Source organism: Numida meleagris, chromosome 10 (genome assembly GCF_002078875.1).
Source record: "Numida meleagris isolate 19003 breed g44 Domestic line chromosome 10, NumMel1.0, whole genome shotgun sequence".
Classification (NCBI taxonomy): Eukaryota; Metazoa; Chordata; class Aves; order Galliformes; family Numididae; genus Numida; species Numida meleagris.
Window position 1 is genome coordinate 8,946,847 of NC_034418.1, and position 25,830 is coordinate 8,972,676.

General features: G+C 37.1%; 2 long non-coding RNA genes across 3 annotated transcripts in view; one reads left to right on the plus strand and one right to left on the minus strand.

Moving 5' to 3' along the window:
• LOC110404510 lies at positions 3,991-9,849 on the plus strand. The gene is made up of 4 exons (XR_002442295.1): positions 3,991-4,075; positions 4,330-4,453; positions 8,349-8,459; positions 8,892-9,849. It is a non-coding gene; the product is annotated as an uncharacterized LOC110404510 (long non-coding RNA).
• The window catches only part of LOC110404591, a 35,167-nt gene continuing 19,265 nt past the window's right edge, over positions 9,929-25,830 (minus strand). For both annotated transcript variants that reach the window (XR_002442338.1, XR_002442339.1), the window contains 2 exons: positions 12,179-12,288; positions 9,929-11,809 (listed from right to left, as the gene is read on the minus strand). This is a non-coding gene — a long non-coding RNA (uncharacterized LOC110404591). The remainder of the gene's footprint in view (positions 11,810-12,178; positions 12,289-25,830) is intronic.

The following is a 25,830-nucleotide window of genomic DNA, read 5'->3' on the forward strand; positions in this document are numbered from 1 at the left end:
GGAAGAAAAAAAAAAAGAAGGTGAAAACCAAACCTGTAGAGGGTGAAAGCAGTTTCTAGTGCTATATCACCATGACAGTAGCCTGCTGACATTGGTTCAGTTGCTTACATTTGATACCATTTTGGAGAAGTAATATAGTATTCTTTCCCACCATTAGCACTTAAAGCAATCACCTGAAAAGGGCCACATTGTCATGTAACGGTGCAGGGCAGTTAGCCATTCCAGAACAGACTAAGGGAGGTTTAAATCCTGCTGATGCCATGCTTGATTAATCACCAAACTGAACTGCAACAATTAGAAGGGTACATTACACAGTCTGGATGATGCTACAGAGGGTGGACCGGGAGATAACTGACCATCTCGGAAGATACACAGCCCCTGGTAGGGACTGCAAGCGTGGGGCATAAAGCAAGTAAATGAAAAAAACGTCAGAGCTATGGAGTCAGAGTCCTCAGAACCAGCACTGTGTTTCACACTTAGCTTGTCTAATTAGTAAGAATTAAGAGTCTAGGGAAAGGTAAGCTACACTGGAAAAAGGAAAGGAGCATTAGTGCACACTGGAGTTTAAAGAAATCTTGTGAGATGTTTGGTTTAGGACAGAGAAGAGCCTTGATATTCCTAAAAATACCTTTCTATTAGGTGTTCCTGGAAGGGGTATGTATTAGAAGATACCTGGAAGCACTTATTCAGCTACAAAACTGATGACTAGATTACTTTCTAGAAGAACAGAAGTTGCATTTACCTCTATATCAGAAATTTTCTGAAAAAATATGAGCATTTGTCTCATACGACATGAAGCTGAAAGCAATAACCAGAAAGCACCAACATTCATTCTATTCAAGAAGTTGGTTCCAAAAGCAAGCAACGACAGGAAAGAAAGAAAAGGAGGTACTGTGCAAGTTATTCAGAAGCTTTACAAACCAAAACAGTCCAATCTGCTTTGGGAAAATGGCGATTGCTGCATTAATCAGAGAAAATTGCTGAGTTCTTTTCCACATTACAGAATCTCCCTATTTCATATTGCATAAAGAAAGCAAGAAAGCAAGAAGGCAAGAAGGCAAGCAAGAAATAAAATTGTGCTTGTCCTAAAATCTGGAAGCCAAAGCTAAGGAATTTACTTTAAGTCACAGAATGTTTAGATATTAAATGACCTACAAACATTTTGTTTCATGAGTGAATGTTTAATCTAGCACAATACTGTTCCAAAGGAAACTGTTAATAGTAACATTTTGTAGCAGTTGTGTGCATGTCCCCACTGGACCTCTAAATGAAGTCTGCACAAGGACTGTAAAGGTAGTAACCCTGCAGCTACAGCTATAATTATCAGGATTTAATGGTGTTTATGAATGACTTGCTATGAGTCAAAGGATAATAATACGTCTTATTAAAAATTTATTCCAAGTTATTTTTATAAAACTTTACTCATTTACATGTTACCAATGATTGTTTTTTTTTTAAATGAAATAATAGAACAATAAAGAATACTTAATCTTAGAGAGAAATCCTAGCGCAAGGTCATTTTATGAAAACTCACTAAAAACAAACGAACAACATGGAATATAGCAATTGAAAGTGTAAGCCCCAAAGTGAAATTGTTAAGCAAAAAAGCAACAAAACGCAAACCAAAAAGTCAAAAGTTGTAGAGTTAGTCTCTGAAAAAAAAAAAAAAAAAAAAAAAAAAGACCTTTACTGCCATATAAACAATGCTAAAGTCTAGTTCGGAGTTCTATCCATATTTAGATGCTGTCTGATTCACTAAGATAAATGACCAGAGATCTTTTTAGCTGTTAGAGGCTAAACACGATCCAAGTGGCATTACAGCCAGATGGCTCCTGTGAATCTTGGAACATGGCTACTAGATCAACCACAAACCTGAATAAGCTAATCTGGTTCAAGATGCATTAACTAATAATTACCAGGAAGAAAACATTTCAAATGAAAGAAACACAGGGAATCTTTTTTTCATTACAAACTTGATAGCAATAGCTAATCATCACCCCATTCACATTAAATTCTACTATCTAGCAAAATATTTAAAGCATTATATAAGTTCTATCAATCTTAAGTAGTTAAGGACATTCTCTTCTAGAGAGAGTCTACACATTGCGTTATTTTACCATACATTTAAGAGAGATGGTGCTATCAGAACATCAGGACAGAGTCACAGATCATAAGGGTTGGAAGGGACCTCTGGAGATCACTGAAGCAGGTTCCCTAGAGAAGGTTGCACAGGAAGGAGTTCAGCTGGGTGTTTGAATATCTCCAAAGAGATACCTCTCTGGGCAGTTTGTTCCAGTCACCTTCAAAGCAAAGCTCTTCCTCATGTATGGAACTTCCTATGCTCCAATTTTTGCCCGTTGCCCCTTGTCCTGTCACTGCACACTGCTGAAAAGAGCCTGGACCCCATAAGTTGAGAAGATTCTCTCTCGGTCTCCCCCAGGCTAAACAGTCCCAGGTCTCTCAGCTTTTTCTCAGAGGATAACCAAAAGTCTCATAGATTCTGACCATACATACCTCTTATTTAATATCCATTTCTAAGCAAGTTAAAACTCATAGGAAAATGAAATATATTGATTATTCAAAATACTCACAAATGTCTTTGACTTGTGTTTTACTTATGATTATCTTCCTAAGAAGCCCTTAGTGAAACTTTGAGCAATGCAATGTGGTTATTTAAGAGGTCTGGTGTGTTTTTGCTCTCTAACTGGACACTTCTGGCAACCAGTTCAATGCAACTTATGAGTGATTTTGCCTTTCTTAATGTTTTGGAGTTCACAATGGAGCAGACAGGTTTAAGAATCAGCATTATTATAAGAAGGAACAGTGAGGAAGAAGTGGAAGTTAGAAGCAATGACCTAACACTCGAATGTATGCTAGTAAATGTATGAACACCTATTTTTATTTGATGAGCATTGGAGTATTTATGATTAAAACATTATTTTTTAAATGGTGCCTGAAAGCAAATCTGAAAAAGCACACAAATACATTTAAATAAAAAAATAGTCTTTGTACAAACGAATAATAGGAGATATTTTCCTCAGTTCACTCAGTTCTGATCCTTAGCTAACCCTCAAAGATATGTTGTTGTAAAGGTTAATTAATTAAAGTGCACAGAGATGATTATTTGAGAGCTGCTAGTAAGTGTAAAGTACTGTTACTATAGGTTAATATTTTGCTCCTAGGATACAGCCATCTTTGACACCAAGGCACACTACATTCTGAGACACATATTTTCAAAGATCAAGGCTTTATCCCATTTCCACCAAAATAAATGGGATGTTAAAGACCCACACAGACACAGATGTACGGAATAAAGCTATCTCCTAGCTATATTAGCATTTACCTCTGTCTCCAGACAGCTAATCTGTCTTGCTCCTCATGCAAGCATTAGCCTTATTATTATAATGCCAACTTTATTAGGTCACCAGTTACACACATTGGGATCTAGCCTGGGAATCTTCACTGTCGCTGTTCTTTATAGGACTAACCACAGAAAACATAGAGAATTTGTAAAAACAATGGAGTTCAAAAGTGGCAAGTACCCACTGGCTCTCATGGACAACATGCAAGTTCCCAGGGACTCAACATTATGCACCATAGAACACCGTAAGTGCGTGTTTTGCTCTAGAGAGAGCATATTTGAGCCACTTCTCCCAGATGACACTTTGTCACTGCCATCATGTTCAATCAGACTCCTGTTCATACGACTTCAACAGCTTGCTAAGAGCTGTCTCATCTCTGCACAAGCACCTTGATCCCAGTTTGACCCACTCCACATTTATCTGACATGAGATATGACGCATGTCCAAGACAACTTAGTTGAAGGCTGAAAAAAGCTTACGATCACTTCTTTCTGCCATGCTGTCACAGCTGCAGTTAGCAGAAGCAACTATGCTGTTTTCCTCATTACACAAAACAGGAGGAGTTGTCCAAGGCTTTCTCTTTGAAGCCCACAAGACTCTAGAACATGCTCCTCATAATCCAGACTAGCCCACATATGGGGCCTCTTCAGAGACGCAGCGGAAGACATCTTTTTGATAAAGTGTATTGAGAGGCAAAGGGATGAAAAACAATGGTAAGTTCATATGGAACTTCTTGCTGTTAATCTAAATGAATTGACCATGCAATTAAAATTTTTGTGCTTTTAGAGACTTGGGCAGACACATTTATTATTTTATATCTAAGCAAAGAAAGTTTAGAGCTGGATTTGAAATCAGAATTCTGCATTTGGGATTGTTTGGACTCGCTTCAGAACTATTTCACATATCAGAAAAACAATACATGTGGAATATAACATTTGTAACAAGAACTTTTTTTTAACTACTATAGCGAGAATCATGCACAAATTTAAACTGTAAAGAGGAATGTGTGAACGGTGAAACCGTGGGTCCTCTCCACTGCAGTAAGAACTATTTTAACTGGTGCAGCACACAGAATTAAGTCCACCTACTAGGTAAGATCCCATTGCTTTAAAGAAGATCTGAAATGCACATCTCTTATCTTGCCTTTTTCTAAACTGAGTAAAAGAATGCATGTTTTCCTACTTATGTTTATTCTTCTTCTCTACCTCTTTACCAGTTGAGGAGAGGAAAAGCATTGCAGGAGCACAGAGGAGGACATATAGCCCTATGCTCCTTTATTTCTTTGTAGAACAAGTAGGTCTTGCAGCTACTACTACTAAATTTTATCTGAGGCCAGTCACAGCTGAAGGAAGCCCTGATTAGACATCAAGCCCCTCATCGGTCTCAAAGGCTATTGTGTGTAACACAATAAACATAGACCAGCAACACTACTAAAAGCCAGTGTCCTGCCCTGTCCTTCTCACTAACAGCCAAAGAATAAAAGTTACTTTCCTCCAATCTTCACATTAGGTTTAGCCACAAATGCTTGATAATGCATTTTTAATAATGAGGAGGATCAACCTGTAAATATTTTAAACTTCTTAAGAATTAATATATCAGTGATAACACAAATTGCTAGGGCCTAATGCTGATAGCAGCTATGCATGTATTTAATGTATTCTTTTGGAAGTTCAATATGAATTGTTACCAGACATTGCATATTTTCTGTTCACAATCAAAGAAAATAGAAACACTAGACAAATTAAGTAAAAAATAAACCAAAAGAAAAACATAGCCTAATCTGAAGAAAAAGTTCCTATTGCATTATTTTCTTGCAATGCAGAGTATGGGTCAACTCAGAGTTAATTTTATTTTTATGAAGGTACTTGTCCTCAGCTCTACAGAACGAATAAATTAAAGACTCTATTCATGAAAATGCTAGAGTGAGATTATATCTGAACAACAAAGATATTTTTAAAGCAATAAAATATTAAACAGATGCCAGTGTTTTCTTAGATACATAAATGGCCTGATATGGAAGACAGTCAGGTAATAGCTTTGAGCTGTGAATGTTTGCAACAAAACGTGAAGTCATATAAATCTCACTTGGATTGCATTGCATTACAAACTCAAAATGCAGAACAGGCCTGTTGAAAGAGCTGCTAAAGTTCACAAATCTTTTCAGAAAGTCAGGGTTGAGTTGATGCAGGCTGATTTATACACTTCATTTCAAATTATGAGGAAAATTTTTGAAGCTTACGGTTTAAAGGAAAACCTAAGTTAATGTTACAAATTTTCAGCAATTGTTCTCAGAACTGATTTACATTCCAAACTGAAGTCAAAGTATTTTAAGTTCTTTTTAAGGAAATCTGATGAAACAAAACCAACACATTTCGCATATTCTGGCATAATTTCCAGAACAAATTGTATGTAGTTCTTAGTTGTAGAAAGTAGACATGTAGAAAGCAAGAACTGCAGCGCTACAAGTTCCAAAACTTAGATACCTATAATCTGAAATCGCAGAGGTATTAAAAAGGAAGACCACCACAACTCCTTCACCTCTAATGTAAAGAAGGTGGGGAAAGATGTAGTCAGCAGGTACACATTCACAACTGTCTGTACGGAACAGCAGGTGTAGTTCCACCACAGAGCTTCCACATGACTCCATGACCCAGGGAATGCGCTCATGTCTGGCCTCCTCACACCATGTCTCTGTGGAGTAAGCCACTAGGAAAAAGTCAGTGGGATCAGATACGTAGAAAAAAATCCCTAAACACTGTTTGGACTGTTCAGTGCAGACTTTTCATCCATACAATGCTGAAAAAAAGTTTCACACAAAGCTCCAAGGCTTTACATGTTCACATTCTTGCTTAAGGATCATGGCATAATTATTTTTTTCTTTGCGTGGTCCCTAAAATAGCTTGTCCCGGAATGCTTTTTTGCCTGTTCCAAAGTAATTGGGTATCTTTCTTTTAGAAAGCTGCACTAATAACCCCCTCAGGATTTCCTCATCCCTCTAATTTGTGAATGGAGGAGTAATACAGATCTCTGTGGATCGAGATTTCTGAGAAAGAAAAAGATCTGCTTGGGAACCTATGTCTCCTTATCAAGTAACATGTAGCGGAAATGATTTTAGAGGACTTTAATTCTGCACTTAGGTGTTTCTCATTATCAGGCTCTCTAGCTCATGGATTAGTAGCAATTTTACTGTTCCAGAGCTTCTGTCATTAACAACATCCCACCTACAGCAACCTCTGTTAGTCAATAATAACAGCTTGTTTAAAAATAGCAGCATCAACTTGTTTGCACTGTTATTATCCGTGCATGGCTTATTTCCCCACAAGGCTTGGGGATGGTGCACAACCTGCCTTTCCTTGCCCTTCCCTTCTCTCACTCCCCGCCTTTTTTGTAAAGTAAGTTTTCAGAGCAGCAGAAGAGACCAAAGCATTTTTAGCAAATACCAGTCTGGTAATGTAATTGCAATGCTGCTACAGTCCTCAATAGTAAAACATAGCAATTGGGAGGAACTATATATTCATTAGCCAATAAAGTGTTACCACACATTTTATTGAGGGGTGTCCCTATTTTTCTTTGATGAAGATGTTGTGTAGCTTTCACCTCCACATAAATCTGAGTGATTAGTTTTGCATTCAAAGTTAGAATAAGGAGATTCTGGCCAAATTCCAACCCAACCTTTCAGCATCGTTTCTTCGCACTTCAGACTTAGGCTTAGCTATTCAATTTTATTATGAGATAGTTTTAAAAGCAAATAGTTACGTGAATGGTGGATTTTGTAGTGTTGTATCATTCCTCTTTTACTAAGTCTTTATCCTGCAGCCTAACCACTAGCACATTCAGGTAAGTGCTCTTGTTTGTGAATACAGAAGGTGATTCAAAAGACATTGCTATGCAGCATAAAGACAATTCATTATGCTGGCCTACTGTATCTCACTCTGTAGATTAACATAAATAATCACTGTAATACTGCACCGCACTGCAACAGAATATGCTTAGAGCTAATTGAATACAAAATGAATATACTTTTTATATTTCCTCATGAATTACAGTTCTTCTGTTTAGTGACAGAAACCTAGAATTAAAGCACAAGAAACAATTAATGTTATAATTATGTGTTCCTAAACTTATATTCAAAAGCATTGGCAAATTATTGTCAGAATATTTGCATACAAACCAAACAATTAAGTTGTCAGCTGATTCTATTTCTGCCGCTTTTTTTTTTCAACTTGCTAATTTTTTTAATCCATTTTGTTATCAGAGCCAGTCAGAACTTTCAACACTATTTCGTTATTTAATTTAAAATACCATCAGTGGAGATATGCTACCTAATGTAAGAAGAGAAACATATTGATATTTTTAGTATATTTCTCTTACTCTCTGGGTACCTGACAGTTCTAGGGAGTGAATTAATAGCATACATGGTAAAAGAATGGAAGACTTACTGTCAACTGAGAGCTGCAGCAAAACCCTGATGCAGTTACACTAGAGGTAGTAATTTGATCATGCTGATATGCTGTAGTTTTCCCTAGCGCAGAAAACTAATAACTCCTAGTTCATTAGAAATATCATTAAAAGTTTTTTCTCTTTTTAAATATAAGAAAACATTTGACCCAAAAGGGTAAATGTGTTGATTCTCATAAATAGAGGGTGAATTTCCCAGTGCTAGAAAAAAAAATTAATGGTACTGTTCATTTCACAAGAAGAACCTTCTGAAAACAGTATCCTAATTTCCTGTAGACACCGAATGTCAAATTGAGATATGTCACACATGAAAATTCAAGCCCATTTCTCGACTAGTTTACTTCTGCTCTGGCTCTGACATTGGCAAATTTTATATCTGCAAGGGGGAAGTATCATAATTTAATTTCTGAAATCCACTGACAAACATTTTTTTTTTTTTACCTTGAATTAAGCAATCAGATCTTTGAAAAAGCTATATTTAGATTTTTTTTTTAATTGACCCATTATTTTGCTTGCTTTCACTGCCAGAACCCCCTACTGCAAACAAGGATAAGGATGCTACCTGGACTTCGTTTGATGAATAGTTTTAATTAAAATATTCTGTACCATAAGTATTTTAATGTTACAGACAAACCAAAGGTATGCAGTAATAAATTAAATTATACATTTAAATTAATCTATAAATATGCTATAAAATTGACAGGATATTTTTAAGATAGGGAATGAGACATAGATTGCTAATTATGACAATTAAGTATCATGAGTAAAAATAAATGACAATCAATATCCTAGAACCATTTTGTAAAAAGAGAAAAAGGGAGGAAATATAATATCATTTAGATGTCTATAAAACTGAAAAATTATTAGCAAGTTAGAGTTCTGATTTTTCTATTGTAATAAAATGATAAGCAGTAGAACATTATACTTTTCATCGCTGCTAGTCATAAATACTGTACATATACTGTACTGGCACAATCTATTATGGGATTCTTCTATTTGGGTCTATTATGCTCAGGATAATAACATGTTTAATTTTTACTAATAAAATTTCCATGTTTTCTGCTCACTCAGAGTCAGATCCAGAAGTCCTACTGAAGTCAGCGGAAGATTTTTCTTTGCATTAATGAATTTCTGAGCGCTCCTTACTTTCAAAAGATAGCAACATTTAAATGCAAGTTGCACCAGTGTAGGAGTTACATACACACATGCAGGGCCCCAACCTCATAAACTCTTTCTCTGTAAAAAAAACCAGGGGTTTCGTCCTATTAGAGAGATACCTGAACCAAGCATTGCCTCACGTGTCACAGGACACCTACCTGAAATTCTTTTAATAGCTACTTGTTCATATAAGAATGTTAAGGCAAGCTAAAAGGTGCAGAGTTGCTTTGACTGCAGTGCTGTGTTAGGGGAGAGCAAATATGTAAATTGGGCAAAACTCCATTAAATTACTGTCTCAAAATTGTTTTTATAATATTAATGTCATGCCAAAGATGTGAATTTACAGACCATGTTCTTCACTACCATTTATCAAAATGGTAAAGGTATTTTCTTCATCACAGAGATCTGGTCTAACATTCATTTATTGTATTCATATTTAAAGTCTTCTCCATGTCTTTCAATCACATATTTTCCTTCTAATTAAGGCATATTCACTTTTTTTGCTAATTAGGTATTCTTTGTTGCACAATGTTTGCTCTAATCTTTTGGAATTTCTCTCAATATCTAGTCATTGCCTTCATTACTGGCTCCCCTAGAATCCAACTAAAGCATGTTATTTTTTCTGCTAATTATATCCTCATTTACAGATTGTTGCCTTCTCTGATTGGCTCTTTAAACCAGTTGCTATGACTTCATTAGCAATGTCTTCTGACCCTGTTATTTCTTGTGACAGGATTTGCTCCACTTGTCCTGTAGCACTGCATCCCAGGGTCACTCCTCTCCTGGGTTGGAATAGTGTCAAACACAAAAGGTTTAGGGCAGAGAAAATCACTGCTGAAGTTGCTAATTACCACATGCAGTAACGGTACAAATTAATGCTTCTAGCAGTTTAGAAAAAAAAAAGAGTGTTTTAAAGGTGTCATTAACAGGTTAGTTTCATTTATAAACGTGCTTGAAAAAACTAAAAAAAAACGTAACGTAGTGTATTTTTGCTTTTGCAATCTCTCCATCAAATAAGTGCTTTTAAATCATGTGGGATTGCTTATCATGCTGTATGGCAATAAAATTACTGTATAAAGTATTCTTCAGCCAGATTATTTTTATGAGGCGAATTTCTAAACAGATTTTCCTACTTTAACTTGAATTTCAGAATCTCAACCTATGCTGTTATTTCTAATCTGTCCAACAAAAATAGTGGTGTGCCTTAAAGCACAAAATTACATCTCCCAGTATTTTTTTTCTGAAAATATTTTAAGTGATTACAAAAGAACAGTATGGTAAGGGAAAATTAAAACACATGAATCTGAAACAAATATAATTATATTAAGCTAGAGAAAGATATGAAATTACAATTTTCATGGGGTGCAAATGTTGCTAGTTGTGTTCCCCACTTTTAGCCTCCTACAAATCTGAACAATTCATCACCAGAACCAGAGATCCAGGCATACAGTAGAGTTTAGCACAAGTTAGTTAATATGAAAAACGCTGTATCCAGTTGTTTGCAAAATTACTTTTGTTGATTAAAAGGCTCTTCAGAACTTCCGGCTTGTGAAAGGGTTTTAAATTGTCTAATGCTGATTGTGATTGCTATGCAGAAAAAAGGCAATGCGAAGCAAACCATTATATCACTGAATCTTTGTTAAGCAGGCCTTGAAAGTGCTTGACAGCATAATTAATCTTGTGATATGAACAAAGAAACCAACTCAATAGTATTGAAGATGCTTATTAAAAATACTAAATACCTTTTTCCACTTAAAAACCTTTTGAAATACTGTGGAAAGTGCCATTACCTTTTTTGTTTTTGCAGTATTTTAGTCTAAAATTGATATGAGGAGGACACAGCGTGAGGAAAAGAATAAACTGGATGACAATAAAAATTAGTTGGAAAAATAATGCTCCCTGATTTGGGGTGTCAGTTAAACAACCTCCGAGCATTACAAAAGACCCTTGCACACACATGCACATTCACTGTCTACTGCTGTTAGCTTCAGAAGTTATTTAAAATAATGACTAGTTGTCATTCATATTACATTTTCAAAGTAAAGACTAATATAATAATTTATATTTAAATCGGTAACATCAATTTTAATTGTTGTTTCTACCTTATATGTTGACTATATTTTATGATGCAATACCAGAGGAAATCATACACGTGTTACCCTGATAAAGTGGGATACATTTGTGGTGAAGCTATTCTCAAATATACTGAAAGAGTCCATAGAAAGAGAGGGATACTATGCTCTGACAGTGGCTGGAAGCGACTGTATGCACAGCTTTTAACATATATGTTTGCGATACGCAGCAAGAATGAAACAAGCTTTCCAAAAGAAAGCTACTGACTTTCAGCAGAACGTTCAATTTGCTTTGAAAATCACAGAAAATGACAATCATGGAAACCAGCATTTAGAAGAACACTGCACTTTTGATGCTCCTCAGTTCATTAAGAACATGGTACTGTGGCAAATTTTAGCATTATTTGTTTAAGGCCAATTTATCCATTTCATTCTGGGAAGCAAAATTGTTCAGCTAGGACTCAATCCTGCAATACAGTTAAAACTAGAAAAAAGCAGGCACTGTGCCAGTTATAGCCTAGCAAACCCGACACTTACAGACAAAAGGTGGAAGTACGTGAAATGACTGGCTCCACTCACTGCCTGAGCAACCAGAGGTGTTCCTTGTATGCACCATGAGCTAGCTAAGGAGTCAGTCCGGGAATATCGCAGCTCAGGGAAGACGGCATCTCTGGATTTGGTCTTCATGACCTCCAGACCCCATGAAAGACGTTCTCATTTTCTGTTAAGGTCAACTGTTCTGTATACCCAGATAAAAGACTGCAGAACAGGGCAGAAGAAATATAATGAAAGAAATAAAAAACAGCAGCTCTGAACTTCAAATGTATCATTTTAAACACTTTGTTAGTTATGTCTGCTCTTCACCCTGCCAATCTAGTCTCAGTTTCCTGACTCTTCAGCGCTGCAAGAGCTCTCTCTGAGCTGCTAAGTTTCACCATGTTATGAAATGAAACATACTGCACAGCTCTGTGTTATGCAGAAGCCTCCGCACAGACAAATTCTCAGCACTAACACTGTTTTAGATAGTATGATCTTTGGAGAGGGCACTGTCTTATGTTATATTGAAAATTACACATACAGGCCTGCTTTTGATCAAGGGCTCCAGACCTTAGTTTAAACACAACCTACCTATCTCAGTAGTCAGCAACCGGCAAAACGTGCATCAAGCCCACGAGCAGGAGCATGCTGAATCACAGCCTTCTTTTAAACATTTCAAGTGCTGGTAGCTGCACTTCTCCCTGAAAATGCAAAGCTTATTGATTAAAATATAGGTTGAATTTTTGAGTAAGCGCACCCTGCTTCACCTTATCTTCAAGGTTTTTAATGCTCTCTAAAGATATTAAAAGCATGCTGTGCTTCATTTTAACAACAGTGAATCAACTCTGGGGTTGATTGTCTTCTCTCAGGGAAGACTTCCTGTGACATACGGCAATCTCACTGAGCACAGACAGTGTAGGAGGCTCTGATGGCAATCGTTACTGCAATTAGCAAACCACACTATCATATTCATGTTTTACTTTATCGTTCTGATTCTAAACATTGGACCTTTTCTTGAATCCTCTATGTACAGAACCCCCATTAATTAAAATCAAACAGCAAGAAATATATAAAAAAATCAATGGCATAATATGACTCACGTTATTTAATTAATGGGTAATTCCTCATACCAATATGCTGAGAAAGCTTGAACTTGACCTTTAGGATTAAAAAATTCACCATGTGAGAAAATTTGCTTTTTCCTAATCACATTTCTCCCCAACAGATTTTAAATACACACTTAAAATCTGTCGACAACGTGTCCAAGTACATACAATCCTAACACTCCAAGTAAGCTGCTGTTGCTATCCATACCAACGTGGATAATGGCATGAACAAAAATACCTGGTGGCACACGCATCAGTGTTAGAATATACAAAACAGTATTTTCCCCGTCGTCGCTTCAGGTGATGACAAACGGCCCACCGGCAATAACCTTCTCCTCTCTGTCTTTTCTCAGTCATTCATTTGAAAATTACCACACAGGTATCATTTGTTGAGCAATGTTAAGTGTAGGAGCACACGGAGACAAAGTCTGTATTTCATAATAACTCAGCAATATGGATTTTGGCCTTAAGGGTACATTCATTCAAACAAGAGAATAGCGGTAAAAAGCCCATGAGCAAAATCCTGCAAGCTTACAAAAGGAGATGTTCATTCAGGGGTGAACGCTTTATTTCAAGTTTAATAAATTTCATTTTCGAAGAATTGCCAACTCACACAAATTTGTCACTAATCTTGAAATCGGAGATCCTTTTTTTCCTGCTCACAGCGCTAGGAGAAGACGAATGGTTCCTCACCACCAGTTAAAGTGGTTTGCTCTCAGCTACTGCAGCTTTTCCTCAGCTTCATCAGCTGCTTCCTCCCTGCTCTCGCTGGAAGCTGTAAAACATGCTGTATCTATATTGTCCTGACATAATACAGGACAACATCCCTCTACAGTTCATATTGTTTATCCACAGACATCTAAAGCATCACAAATGCTGGAAGCATCATTAGGGAGAGTCATGGTGGTTCAGGAACCCTTACATGCTGTCTGAAAGGCTGCCAGGGGAACTCCAAGTCCAAGATCATCCTGTGCTTACAAGACAGCAAGGTGTGGTCCACACAACTCCTTCTGATGAGACACTTCTATACCCCAAGAAGTCCCAAGATCATTTCAGCCATACATGGACAGGCAGTTTGCCAGGGAGACTTCCTGTCCCTAAGAAGAGCATCTGATCTTGCTCAGGTGCCACCACTGGGACACAAAGAGACAAAGACCTGTGGGAACACACATTTCTGGAAGCTGAGAACACAGCAAGCTCTCTGCCAGGTTGCTAAGAGATTCCTGCTCCATTTGGTGGCTGACCTTTCCTTCTTGAGCACACCTTATGCAATCTGTAAACAAACATTTAAACACAATGGTCATTCATCTTTTCCTACTGGCCTGCTTTTTTCATGTCAGCATCCCCAGCACTAAAGAGTCAAGGCAGATGGCTGTGTGACTGTGTGAACAGCAGATATCCCCGGCTAGACAGAGTTCCTGCTGAACGCTAAGCCTGGAAAAGGTGCTGCAGATATGAACTGAGGGCCCAAAGACTTTGTTTGCATTTTCCCTTGGATCTGCCTGTAAAAGACTGAAAAGATACAGTCTGTGTTCCTTTGCAGATACCACCACTGCATTCTTTTCAAGGACCATTGTGCTGGAGAATCCAGAGGTAGAAGTCCTCATCCACATAAGAGCAGCAGAGAGGAACAAGGGACCCATTCTGTTTACCTTTATTCTACATATAGAACTTGATTCTATAGGAATATTTTCTGGTTCTCAGGTACTTTGAAACAGAACATGACTACAATAGTTTGCGTTAACATTTCTTGTCTTGAAGTATTTTGCAACAAATGAAGGTCTTAAGAGGGTCAATGGATGTATTAAATCTGAACTGACTCTGAAGCATTTCACATACCTCTCAATAAGGGAGGCTGTCTCTACAACAAGTCTGTGTCCAGTCTGCTCTGACCTCTGAAAACAAAGGAGATCGACTGTTTGAAGTATCCACTTGTACACTTTGACTCCAGTAAGTTGGCCTCTATTTATATATATGCTGGGTTGTATGCAAAAGTTTCTTGCTGTTTGTTGAATTATTTTTTCTATTCTCATAGTGGGGCAGGCAGTCCTTGGGATGTCATTAAATACAGGACTACACGATCATCAGCACATTCTCACTGCAAGGCCAATTGTTTATATTTGACAATATAGTTAGTCTAAATAATTCTGTGTTTTATAACAAGTCTCTCAAAGCCCTGAGCCCCATTTTCCCTTTCTCCTCAAAATCTGATGTGCAAGACCACCTAGGCATTCCCTGTTCCCGGCAAGAGGGACATCAGCGCACCTTGGTGCAAGTTAATAGCTTTCCACAGAAGAGAGAACACTTTTCAGTCACAGTCCTCTTACCCACTGGAAGTGAAGAGGGGGAACCAATGAGATGGATTGCAGAATTAGAGAAGTCACAGGATGAGGGAAGAATAGAAAGACTGAGTAAACCTTCCTCTGGTCAAGTCTTGGCATCTGACAGAAATAGTTTGCCTTATTCAATGCTTCATGGTTACCCTTCTTGGACCAAAAGTTGCAGCTGTAGCACAACAAGATGAGGAAGTTCAGGTCAGAATGGCCAAGGTAGAATATAAATTTATGTTGTATGACTGCTTCTTGCAGTGGGAGCACATTTATCAGCACTGGCATAGCCTGGCCTGAATGACCAGCGCACTGCCTTTAGGGTGGTAAGGCTCATGGGAAACTGTTCTCAGGGAGAAAGAATGGCAGTGAAGAAGGGGAGAAAGTTGTTTGAAAAACAAAGGTCAGAGAGCTAAAAAGGTTGAAAGAGAGAAAATTAGTATCTTATGGATGGTTAAAACAACAGAGGTGTTTTATTATTATAGAGTTGGAGGACTGGGAATACCAGTTAGGGGTGGGAACATAAAACAAAGGAATTCCAGTGAATACACAGAAAGGATTATAGCATGTGGAAAACAGAGGCCACTTAGAAAAGAAAGATAAACATGGGTCAAAATTTGGCAGTGTTGTAAGAGAAAATGATAAAATGAAAAGCAAGAAATTATTAACTCTGAAGATGACAAGTAGATGATATTACATCCTGTCTGAAAGCCTATATTAAAAAGGGTCAGCAGAGCTCCTTTCCAGGTCCATAGAAGGAAATTTTCTATCTGTTTTTAGCTTGACTTTCCAAGGCATTGTGCCTTAAACTATCCAAATCCTTCCCTTTCTCTCTAATCACTTTTGGATTCATTGCCCTATCTGACACAGCATAATTAAAGGTAATTATATCCCTGCAAGTTTCATGAAAATTAGCAATGTGGTGAAGACCAATACTGCTTTTGTACTGTATGTACAAAAGGCAGATACAATGCTACCTTGTATTTAGCAGAAGACAGCCGGGCACTCAGCACATGTACAACTCCTGTCTGGTCACAACACTGCCATCTCTTTCTCAGTCATAGCGTGGTTATCAGAGAACATAAAGGATGCATTCCTGGGAAGCCAGACTTCATTTTTCCATGAAAAACATCTTGATCTTCTGTTTAAATCTGAAGTCTTATAGTATATTATGATTTGAGAGCTCTACTTCAGATGCAAATAATAATGAGGTAGAGCTCTTTTGTTTGCCTGCTAGAATTCTAATCATTCTGACAATATGGTTTCTAGCTTTCTTTTGTAAACTAGAGATTATTCAAGAGAATTTACTCTTGATAAAAATAAATAACAGTCAGATTATATTATCTCAATGATTTTCATATATCCAAAGTTTGACAGGGAAAAAATTCACTAGTTGCCACAAAAGCTCAATGTAACCATTTTAGAATTCAAGATAACATTTTTTTTTCTTAAAAATTAACTATTTTATCAATTATTTAGCACAACCTGGAAAAAAAAAATCAAATTCTTCAACATTCTCAACTTTTGTCCTATGTAATAAACAGTCTTACCAGTGTCTAAAAATGATTCATAAAATCTCAGCAATCACAGAGAGGCATTCTCACATAAGAAAAAGAGCATAATTAATAGTACAAAAACATGAAAACATAGGAGATGTGTTTTTGCTGGTCAAAATATAGCAACTGCCATTTCTATTGACTATGTGTGTAGAGTTTGCAAAATATAGAAAGAAAAAAAAGAATTGAGAGATGTTTCAAGATCTCTACTGCAAAGATTCATGTTTACATTGGAATATATTTAAGACACTGTTTAATAAATACCTTTATTTTCTCACTAAAACAACATTTTATCCACACCCAGATAACTGCAGGTCAAGGGTTTATCCACACCCAGATAACCAAGCTCAATTTCAACTGAAATCAAGTTATGAAATTCTCAAGCACTGTCTCTCAACATTTAGTAACGCAGTCAATAAAAAAAGAAAGACAACTCTGCAGGAGGGCAACAAACCCAGACTTAACTATGACATGCTGTCTATCTCATGCATAGACATACTGTGTTCTGACTTACTATAAGTAAAATGAACAGTATGGAATATGCATTGCAGATGGATCACTTGCTGAGCAAAGCTTTCTGGCATTCACATACAGAGGTAGGAGCCATTCACTAAGGTTCAGATGTAAAAGAGAAAATTAAGAGAAAAAAATATTTTGTACATCCATAATGCAAATTTAAACATCATCTAGCTTTTCTGGACAGCTCAGTTTTTAACGATGTTAATTAGTAAGGCATTATAAATTTTGAAGACATTTATCCAAATTCACTGACATTTTCAAAAGAAGGGCTCATCAGTAATCAGTATTACAACACAAGGGCGCCCTGCTTGAGGCTCTAGCTGGTTGGTGAACAGTTCAAGAGAAAACAAGAAGTTTACATCAGAACTACCCATAGATCTCAGCAGTTAATAGATCGTCTTCACAGGTAGCACTCCCTCATTTGAAATACATCTCTACTGGTAGAGCAACAGCTTGAGTTTGATGGATATTCCTATTGCATTCTGAGGTGTGAAGAAAAGGCCTGAACTGTGCATATGCTATAGAAGACAGTTTTCCCTAGTACTTCTGGTGGCTCATTGGAGCTGTTACTGCTTTGTTCACAACCTTTGCACTCCATGATGTCTCTTGAAAATACAGCATTTCTTTGACTGGTTGCTTTCAATTCAAGTGGCATTTCTGCTTAGGATATTCTGTAAAATGACATTTGACTCAGTTTTTCAGTGACTCCCAATCAATTGTGTTCATTTTACGTAAGTAACTGTGCATCCAGCCACGCAACACAACCTAAAATTCAAGCTGGTTCTTTTCCTCATCTTCTTTTTTACAGCTATACCCTCAGCTAATTCCTGGGTTGCTCCAATGTAACTGCTTTTATATCCTTCTGCAGAAGAGGCAAAGAATGGATATAATCTATCTTGCCCTACCTTAGTTGTTTTGCATTTGCAGATAGGCAGGAATATAAATTAGTAAAAAAAAAATTTTCTTGATAAAGCAAGCAGTTATTCATGAACACGAACATCTAGAGGAAACGTCTGCTAACTAGTATTTGTTTTACAGGTTGTAAAAAGTTACGTTTCACTTTAAAGTCAGAAAGAATTGTGTCATCTGTAAGAAGTTCATTCGTGAGTGAGAGACAGTCCCTTATACTGCAGGTAGGAATGACTGACAGTACCTTTGGCATAAGGAATTTGAAAGCAACTTAAAGCAGAGAGTATGAATGATAGCTTGACACAATCACATCTCTACCAAAGGCAGATTTGATCTAAGGTCCTCTAGAGCACCTTTCTTCTTCTATTTCAAGATTTTTCCATATCAAATAGCATTAAAAAAAAAAAAAAGGAGAAAGAAAAAGAGAGAGAAAGAAAAAATCTAAGCAGGACTATTACTTATCCTTACATGAATCAGTTGTCAAGAGATCATCCCACTTAGACTGCATGATAAATACATCTTAGAATGAAGAATTTCCAGCAGGATCTGGAAAGGACAGCTTGTACATTTCTGATGTGCTTTCCAACACAAGCAAAGTGAGTCTTTACTCAACTGTTCAAGACATGCAGTATTAGAATTTCTCAAAACCTAAACATGCTGATTTTATTTTTTTGGAACAGATTTCCTTTTAGAGATGTTCTAAGGGTCCTTGACCTTGAGAGAAATTGAATAGTAAGTCTATTCTAACATCCTATTCATGCCCTCTTAAAAGACATTCTGTAGGAACAGAGAATATTTATTCCATTAGAAAGGTATTCGCAGAAGAAATAATTTAATAAACAAGTCTGAAATATATCCAAGGTATAGCATGTAATACAGATGCCTATTACTCAGATACATAAATTGTTAATTTTTCTCAAATAAACTTATTTTAAATTTAATGTTAAAGATTAAGAATAAAGTGTTCAGTCCTTCAGTCTCTCTAATGTCCCATCACCATACAGCTTTTAGTGAACTTGATATTTTGTATCTACGTGACTCTGAATCTCTACTTCCTTATTTTAGCATCAGTATGTTCCACGCTAACTAATACAAAATCTCCTATGCCTCAGAGCTCAGTATTTTTCCCTGGTTCTTACATATTTCGCGTCTTTCCTCCTAACATTTCCTTTAGAGGTAAGCAAGAGAGAACCAGCTGCCTGGAATATCACTCAGTATAACTTTAGATTATAATCATTCAGTTAAGCACAGGCCCATATATCCACCATACACAGCTTTCCGGATGTTCTTGTATTGCTTTGCCATACAGCAATTAAACCAGCATTGGAAAGAGATTGTCACATATGTATCTTAAATGGCTAAATACTATCAGGTCAGCTGCACCCATGAATTTTATGCCCACAGTATGAAAGAGTAATGTCAGTCCTTATATACCGGCTAAAATGCTCTTAGTCAAAGTCTGAACAGATGGCACTGTGTGTATAGACTCTTCATGGCCAACATTTCAAGCATAGTGCCTTGCCACTAATAAGACACTGGAACAGCTTTAGAAGAACACGATGTTCTGTTGTATTTCAAAACAACATTTCCACTGTAAAAAAAAAATACCAGTAAACAGATTTTGAGATGTCCAAAAAGAATATCAGCTGATCCAGAGGATCCAGCAGCAGTATAGGATATTTTTGTTGTCATTCCCATAGGGAATTTAATTGTATTGTCTTTTCAACTGTAGATAGAATTTCCTATTGAACTGCTGCTATAGCATTGACAACCCAGGTGTTCAGCTTTACTCTTTTGCTCCAAGAAAGCATGTGGCTTCAGTTTTATATTCAGAATTAACATTTCAGGAACCTACGGATGGATTGATGTTGTTGTGATTATGCTAACAACCCCGGACACCTCACATTGGAATGTAATACTAAAAACAGCAGTTGCCATTATTTTTCTTAGCTGATTTAAGAACAAGATACATTCCCAAGGATTTTTTTAAAACGTCAATTACAATTATTTTGCCATGTTAGACAGCATTTTAGAGCAGCGTTCATCTGCCCAAATATAGATGAAGCTGTCTGCACCTGAGCTACTTGTGCGGGCTCCTTTTATAGTCAGTGGAGAGAAACAGGCACTTTTAGAATGCAATTGATCTTCTCTTAAGATTGACAGCTACACTGTAGACATCTAAAGTTGGATGAGATTAATAGTGTCCCCAACATTTATTAAATTATGCAATATTCTATATAAATAGAAGACAAAGTCTCTTTCCTAAAGAGCTTTCATCTTCAGTCAATACATTTCCAGAACTGAGCATCTAAATTGCCTGTCTTTGTGAAGTGCTTCCCTTTGATGTTATTCCATAAGGTGCACTCTGGATTTCCTGGACAACACACAGCACTCTTTAGAGAGCGGTACTTTCAGGACAGAGAACAGAAGAATTCAGAAAAGAACTTCTGAGAACGGCTTTTCCAGAACTGTGATAAGTAACTTTTTGGAAAGTTTGTGTTTTGTTTGTTTTTTAAAAAATGAGTTGTATTTTGTCAAATTTTGCACTCGAGTTTGAAAAGCAAGTACTTCAAAGTAGAAGAAGGAATAAAGTTTGTCTGCAACAGCCTACTCTTCCCACGTATGCTGATTTCTTTGGGAAACAGCAACGTGAAGTAGTGGTTCCTCCTCTTTGCTGCTCAGTGACTGACACGCCTGTTCACAAGCACAGAGATACATGGGAATTAGAAACATTACTTGTGCTATTTTCCAATCCATGGAGAGAGCACTGAAAAGGTCAGAATCCCTGCAAAACACAGGCCTGATGATAAACTGAAGATGAATATTATCACTACTCTTCCTTTTGCTAATAAAATTAAAAATCAAGGAGTGGCCGCAATCTGACTTTTCTAAAGCAACAGACTCCTTTTTGAAGAGGACAAAAATGGCATCTACACTTACATAGAACTCAATTAAGGCATAGTAAAACTTTTTTGTAGCTTGCTTTGCTGTAATGAAATTAAAAGGAAGTTCTGGGTAATTGTAGCAATCCAACATGTGCAAGTTTATAAGACAAGATTGTATTTTATATATTGTTATAATAGTAGATTGAGATATTAGGATGAAGTAAAAACTAGCTTTGAGTTACTGCTAAATTAGGTATGGATCTGTGATATATTTATCTTAGATTTTAGCTAAAGTACAGCAAGCAATGTCCATATTTCTAGGCAGTGCCTGAATGACTACAGGAATTACAAGGAAAATCACTAAGAGGTGAAACTCATAGTGTTTCTTTGTAAAATTAGAGACAGCCATATCTCTCTAGGTTCTGTAGCTCATTTAAAAAAAAAAAAGAATCTAAAATTTTGCCTGCCTAATCTTAAATGATCAAGTAAATTGAAATTCATTGGCCTAGAAAAAAATCACAGCAGTATGCAATATTCTGATAAGGTTTCTAATAGCCACCTCCCATCACAAAACGAGGTAAAGTTCAAAATAACACCAGACACAAGCTGCCCTTTAAAAACTTTACTCTCACAGAACTGCCTTCAGAAGGTTTTTAAACAAGCTTTGATTATTCCAAAAGTTAAAACTTTGCTGAACTGGTCCATACAGAGCCAATTAATATGTTGTCTATTACAGTGGTAAAATATGTTTCCACACAAAAGCTTCTCTTTCTGATAGGCTTCTGATCCCGAATGGCAGTTTCCAGATGAATTACTTACAGCACATTGAAGTCTAAACTGTGGCAGAAATAAATAAATAAATTTCTTACAGATAGAGGAGGAACACTGACCAGAAGCACATCGGGTTTGGCAAATCAGTTCAGGACATACCTAATTTGACGAGCTGGACCCTAGAAGAAGTTGGAAGTAGATTTTCCTATTGAATACGAGGTATCATAGCTAAAACACTCAATCTGATAATTAAAGTATCCATGGTAACAATGGCAGAATAACATGTATTTATACTTCTCAGGTAAAATAGAGCAAAGCCCTGCTTTTTTTAAAAGAATTTTTCCTACCTCATATATCCTGTCACTGGATAACTAGTCTGAATAGAACATTCTTCTTCAATACATATAGTCTTTTCAATGCATATTTAACTATTCAAATTTAGCTAACATACTATTTTCGCTAAAATATAAAGCAAAACAAGATCTCAGTCACAGCCACAAAATCTTTTTTAATGTATTCCTTGTGCTACTTCTGAATATTAATAAAAATTAATTATTAATTTTGCCTTTGGCATTGCAAGATATACTAGTTTTAATTAGTGTACTGTACTCCTATACAATTAAAAAATAATTGATGTCCACACTTATTGGCGGTCTCTGTGATCTCTTTCCCTGTTGTTGTCAACAAATGCCTCAAAAAACAAGTTCAAGAATGTTTTGCTGTCCACTTGATTTACACACCAAAAGTAACAGACAAATCTTTTATGATGAAACAGAACAGTTTTCTGTTTAAATTATACACAAGTATATTAACTAGAAAGAGAAAATTAAAAGCTGATGGCTCAAAGAAATAATGGAAAGACTATCAAAATGTTTAGTCTACCAACAAATTTGCCTGGAATGTATCAGTGGGTGACAGAATATTTCAACTTAAAAGTAGTGGCCATCTTGTATTTGTTACGTCAATCCTATCTAGCATTTAATTCTGATGTCCCTCCTGATCAGTTCCAGTAATTTAAATTCAGCATATCATGTTACTGTTTTCCTCCATCATATTAATTGTACCATGAACTACTTTATTATATAACACTAAAGTCTCTCTCATTCTGAAAAAATGAGTCAAGGAATTAAAGTATAAATCCCCATGGGGGTGAAAAAAACCCTTCCCTTCAATGTATTTGCATCAGAAATCTTCAATAAATAGTTTTCCTTATTACAACCACTAAAACAAAAATATTGAATCCCAGAGTGTAAATTCTCCAGCAGTTATGAAACACAACAAAAAAAATCATATGATAAAGAACAACTCAAACAAAGTACTCCTTATTTAACCCAGAAGTTCCTGCTTGTAGCTTCAATCTAGGTCAGAAAATGTACCCAGAAGAGACATTCTGGGGCATGACAAAAAGCTAACTACAAATGAACTTATTTTTTCAATATCACAGTACTACACACACCTCAGAGACTGTCATAGGACAAGGGTTAGATAAACAAATAGACTAAACAGAAGAGCAAAAAGGAATTAGACAACACTGGCATAAAAAATGCACATTTTTTATTTCATCATCTAATCCACACGCTTATAGAGTCGTGAACATGAAAAATCAGCAAATCAGATATTTATGTAATTAATGCTGTTATCATGATTAATGATCTCAATGGTCATTTTAACTAAAACTGGATAGTAAATCAAGTAACCTATTTAAATACATATCACTGAAGAACTGAGATCATTACAAAGTACATTCTTATTTCTGAGGATTTTTCAAAGTTATTGCTCAACAACTTTCCTGGCACTAAGCACAGAAGTGAATGGCTTGCCTCAATTAAAGTAGATTCAGCTGGCTTCCTTTTATGCTTCAGACCGGAGGTAAGTCAGCCAGTAAAATCATTCTACAACTTCAGCTGCACCTTCAGCATTAAACGTGTCTCCTGTCACTGTAACGCAGGCACACACAGCTGACTTGTGGTACGTAGACGGTTGGACTAGATGATTTTAGAGGTCTTTTCCAACCTTTATGATTCTAAGCATCGGATGATTCTTTCCAAAAGCAGTACACACGCATTCATGCATGCAAAAAGACTGTAGTAATAAGGCTAGGGTCAGTGTGAGAGGAGAATTAGTGGGAATGTCTGGGGGTAGAAGCATCAAAGAAGCAAACATCAGGGAAGAGGCTCTCTTGAAGTGTTCATATTAATCTACGAGGGTTGGAAGGCCATCCAGAACTATGCTGCTCCACAAGGCATCCTGTTTTGGAGACAAGGGACAGTCATGATTCCTGACAACTCACAGAGGTAGGACAGAGTGGGGACTCTGTCAGCTCCAGAAGGTCTCACAGATGCCTATCCACAACCTGAACATTGTCACCAGCCTACAAAGAACCACCTAGATGTAACAAACAAAACAACCCTGTGAACCATCCACTAGTGCCTATGCCCAAATCTTCAGACTTGCCCAAAGGTCTGAATGTCTCGGCATTGGCAGAGAAATACCAAGAAGATATTCATTTTAAAACAGGGATTTTCAAGAGATTTAAAGGTAAATCTGATTATTTAAACAAGCAAACAAACAAACAAGAAAATAGTATAATCTACCAGATACATGCAGGCATCACACTTCAGGGAGTGACAGAAAGAGCGAGTTGCCATGCTGAGAAACAAAAGCTTGACGTGGCAGTTTTGCAGTAAGAAGCTGACATGCCAGAGCTGCAGGCTCCCAGAGACCTGCCAGGCCCATGAAGCACAGGCAGGCCCTAATGGCAGCAGGCTGCCCCCACCCCTGGGCCCAGTAGCCCCCTGGGATCCTCTCAGCCCACATTGCACTGCAGGGTGCCTACTCTGGCTGTGCCCCACCATTTCCAGCACTGACCTCAGGCCTGCTCACCTTGAGAAGGGCCCCACCAGATCCCGCTCCCTGACAGGTCCCTTCAGAAAATGTGGATGCTTTAGAAGTACTTTTCTCGCACACAAGTTGAAGCTCATCACTGCTTGCTCTTTATTTCTCTAGGCCTTTAAAGTAGCTATCTTGGAAACAAATCATCAAATTCTCCACAGTCTCTCCCTGCTTCTCACAGCAATACACCTTCACCTTCTGCACATGACATCCAACAGCCGGGCCCTCTGCAGGCTCCAGGAGAGCTTTGACCAAATCATGGCCTTACATTCAAGGTTTTGGAAGCCTACTGTGACAGGATGAAACCTGAAATGTTCTGACTGAAAATGGCTAAGCAAACCCCCTGCAAAACACTCCACTGCTGCAAAAAATACTTTAGCAGTTTCACTATGTGGATTTGAGCTAAAACAGAGCAAGTGAGGGTTATTGCTTACAATCTTTAGAGCTCCATAGTTAAATGGGCAGGGTCTGGAGTCTCAACATGCATTTTATTAATTCTGGCACCCCTGCTGACCTCAGTTACAATCACAGGTCACTGAAGAGCAAGTTTATCAGGCAGCACTTCAATGACATGAGTGGAAGTTAGATCTTTTTACCAGATTCCTTGCTCTGCACTTCTAAAGTTCTTAAGAAATTTCAACTGACAAAAAAGTATTGCAGGAAGAGGGGCAAGAGTCACTAGTTCATGTACAACCAGATATCCAATAGCTGAAATCTCATTTTATCTGTCTATAATGTGGTAGGACTAATTCCACTCATAGAAGTTTTTGCAGCATAAGCAGACTTTTTAAACTTTTTCACCAATTTTAAATTTCAGTATTCGCAAGCACTGTTTGTATCGCAGTGAACTGGTTATAACTCAGACGAATCAGAACAATGACCCAATAGCTAAATGAGCACTGACAATATATTTGCCTTTCAATTTTCCTCATTACCCTCAGGTAGACAAAGCAATAAATGAAACCCTAAGACAGCTGCTGTAGAAGGTCTTGTTACCCCAGCCAGGGCGCCAGAGACTGACTGCTAAGAATTTTGAATATAAAACCCTTCTCTTCTCCTCATCATATATTTCTTCCCAACCCTTCCACAAAGGCAGTCCTGAACAGGATTCTTTTCCTGTTTTATTTATGTGAATTTTCATGACATGTCATGCACCGCATTCATAGCAATCACTGACAGATAGTTAAGTTTCTAAGGGGCTACAGAGGAAACCATTTTCCACCAACTGTTCTCCTATATGCCAGGATAAAATATATCTTGTGGACTAAATCTCTTCCC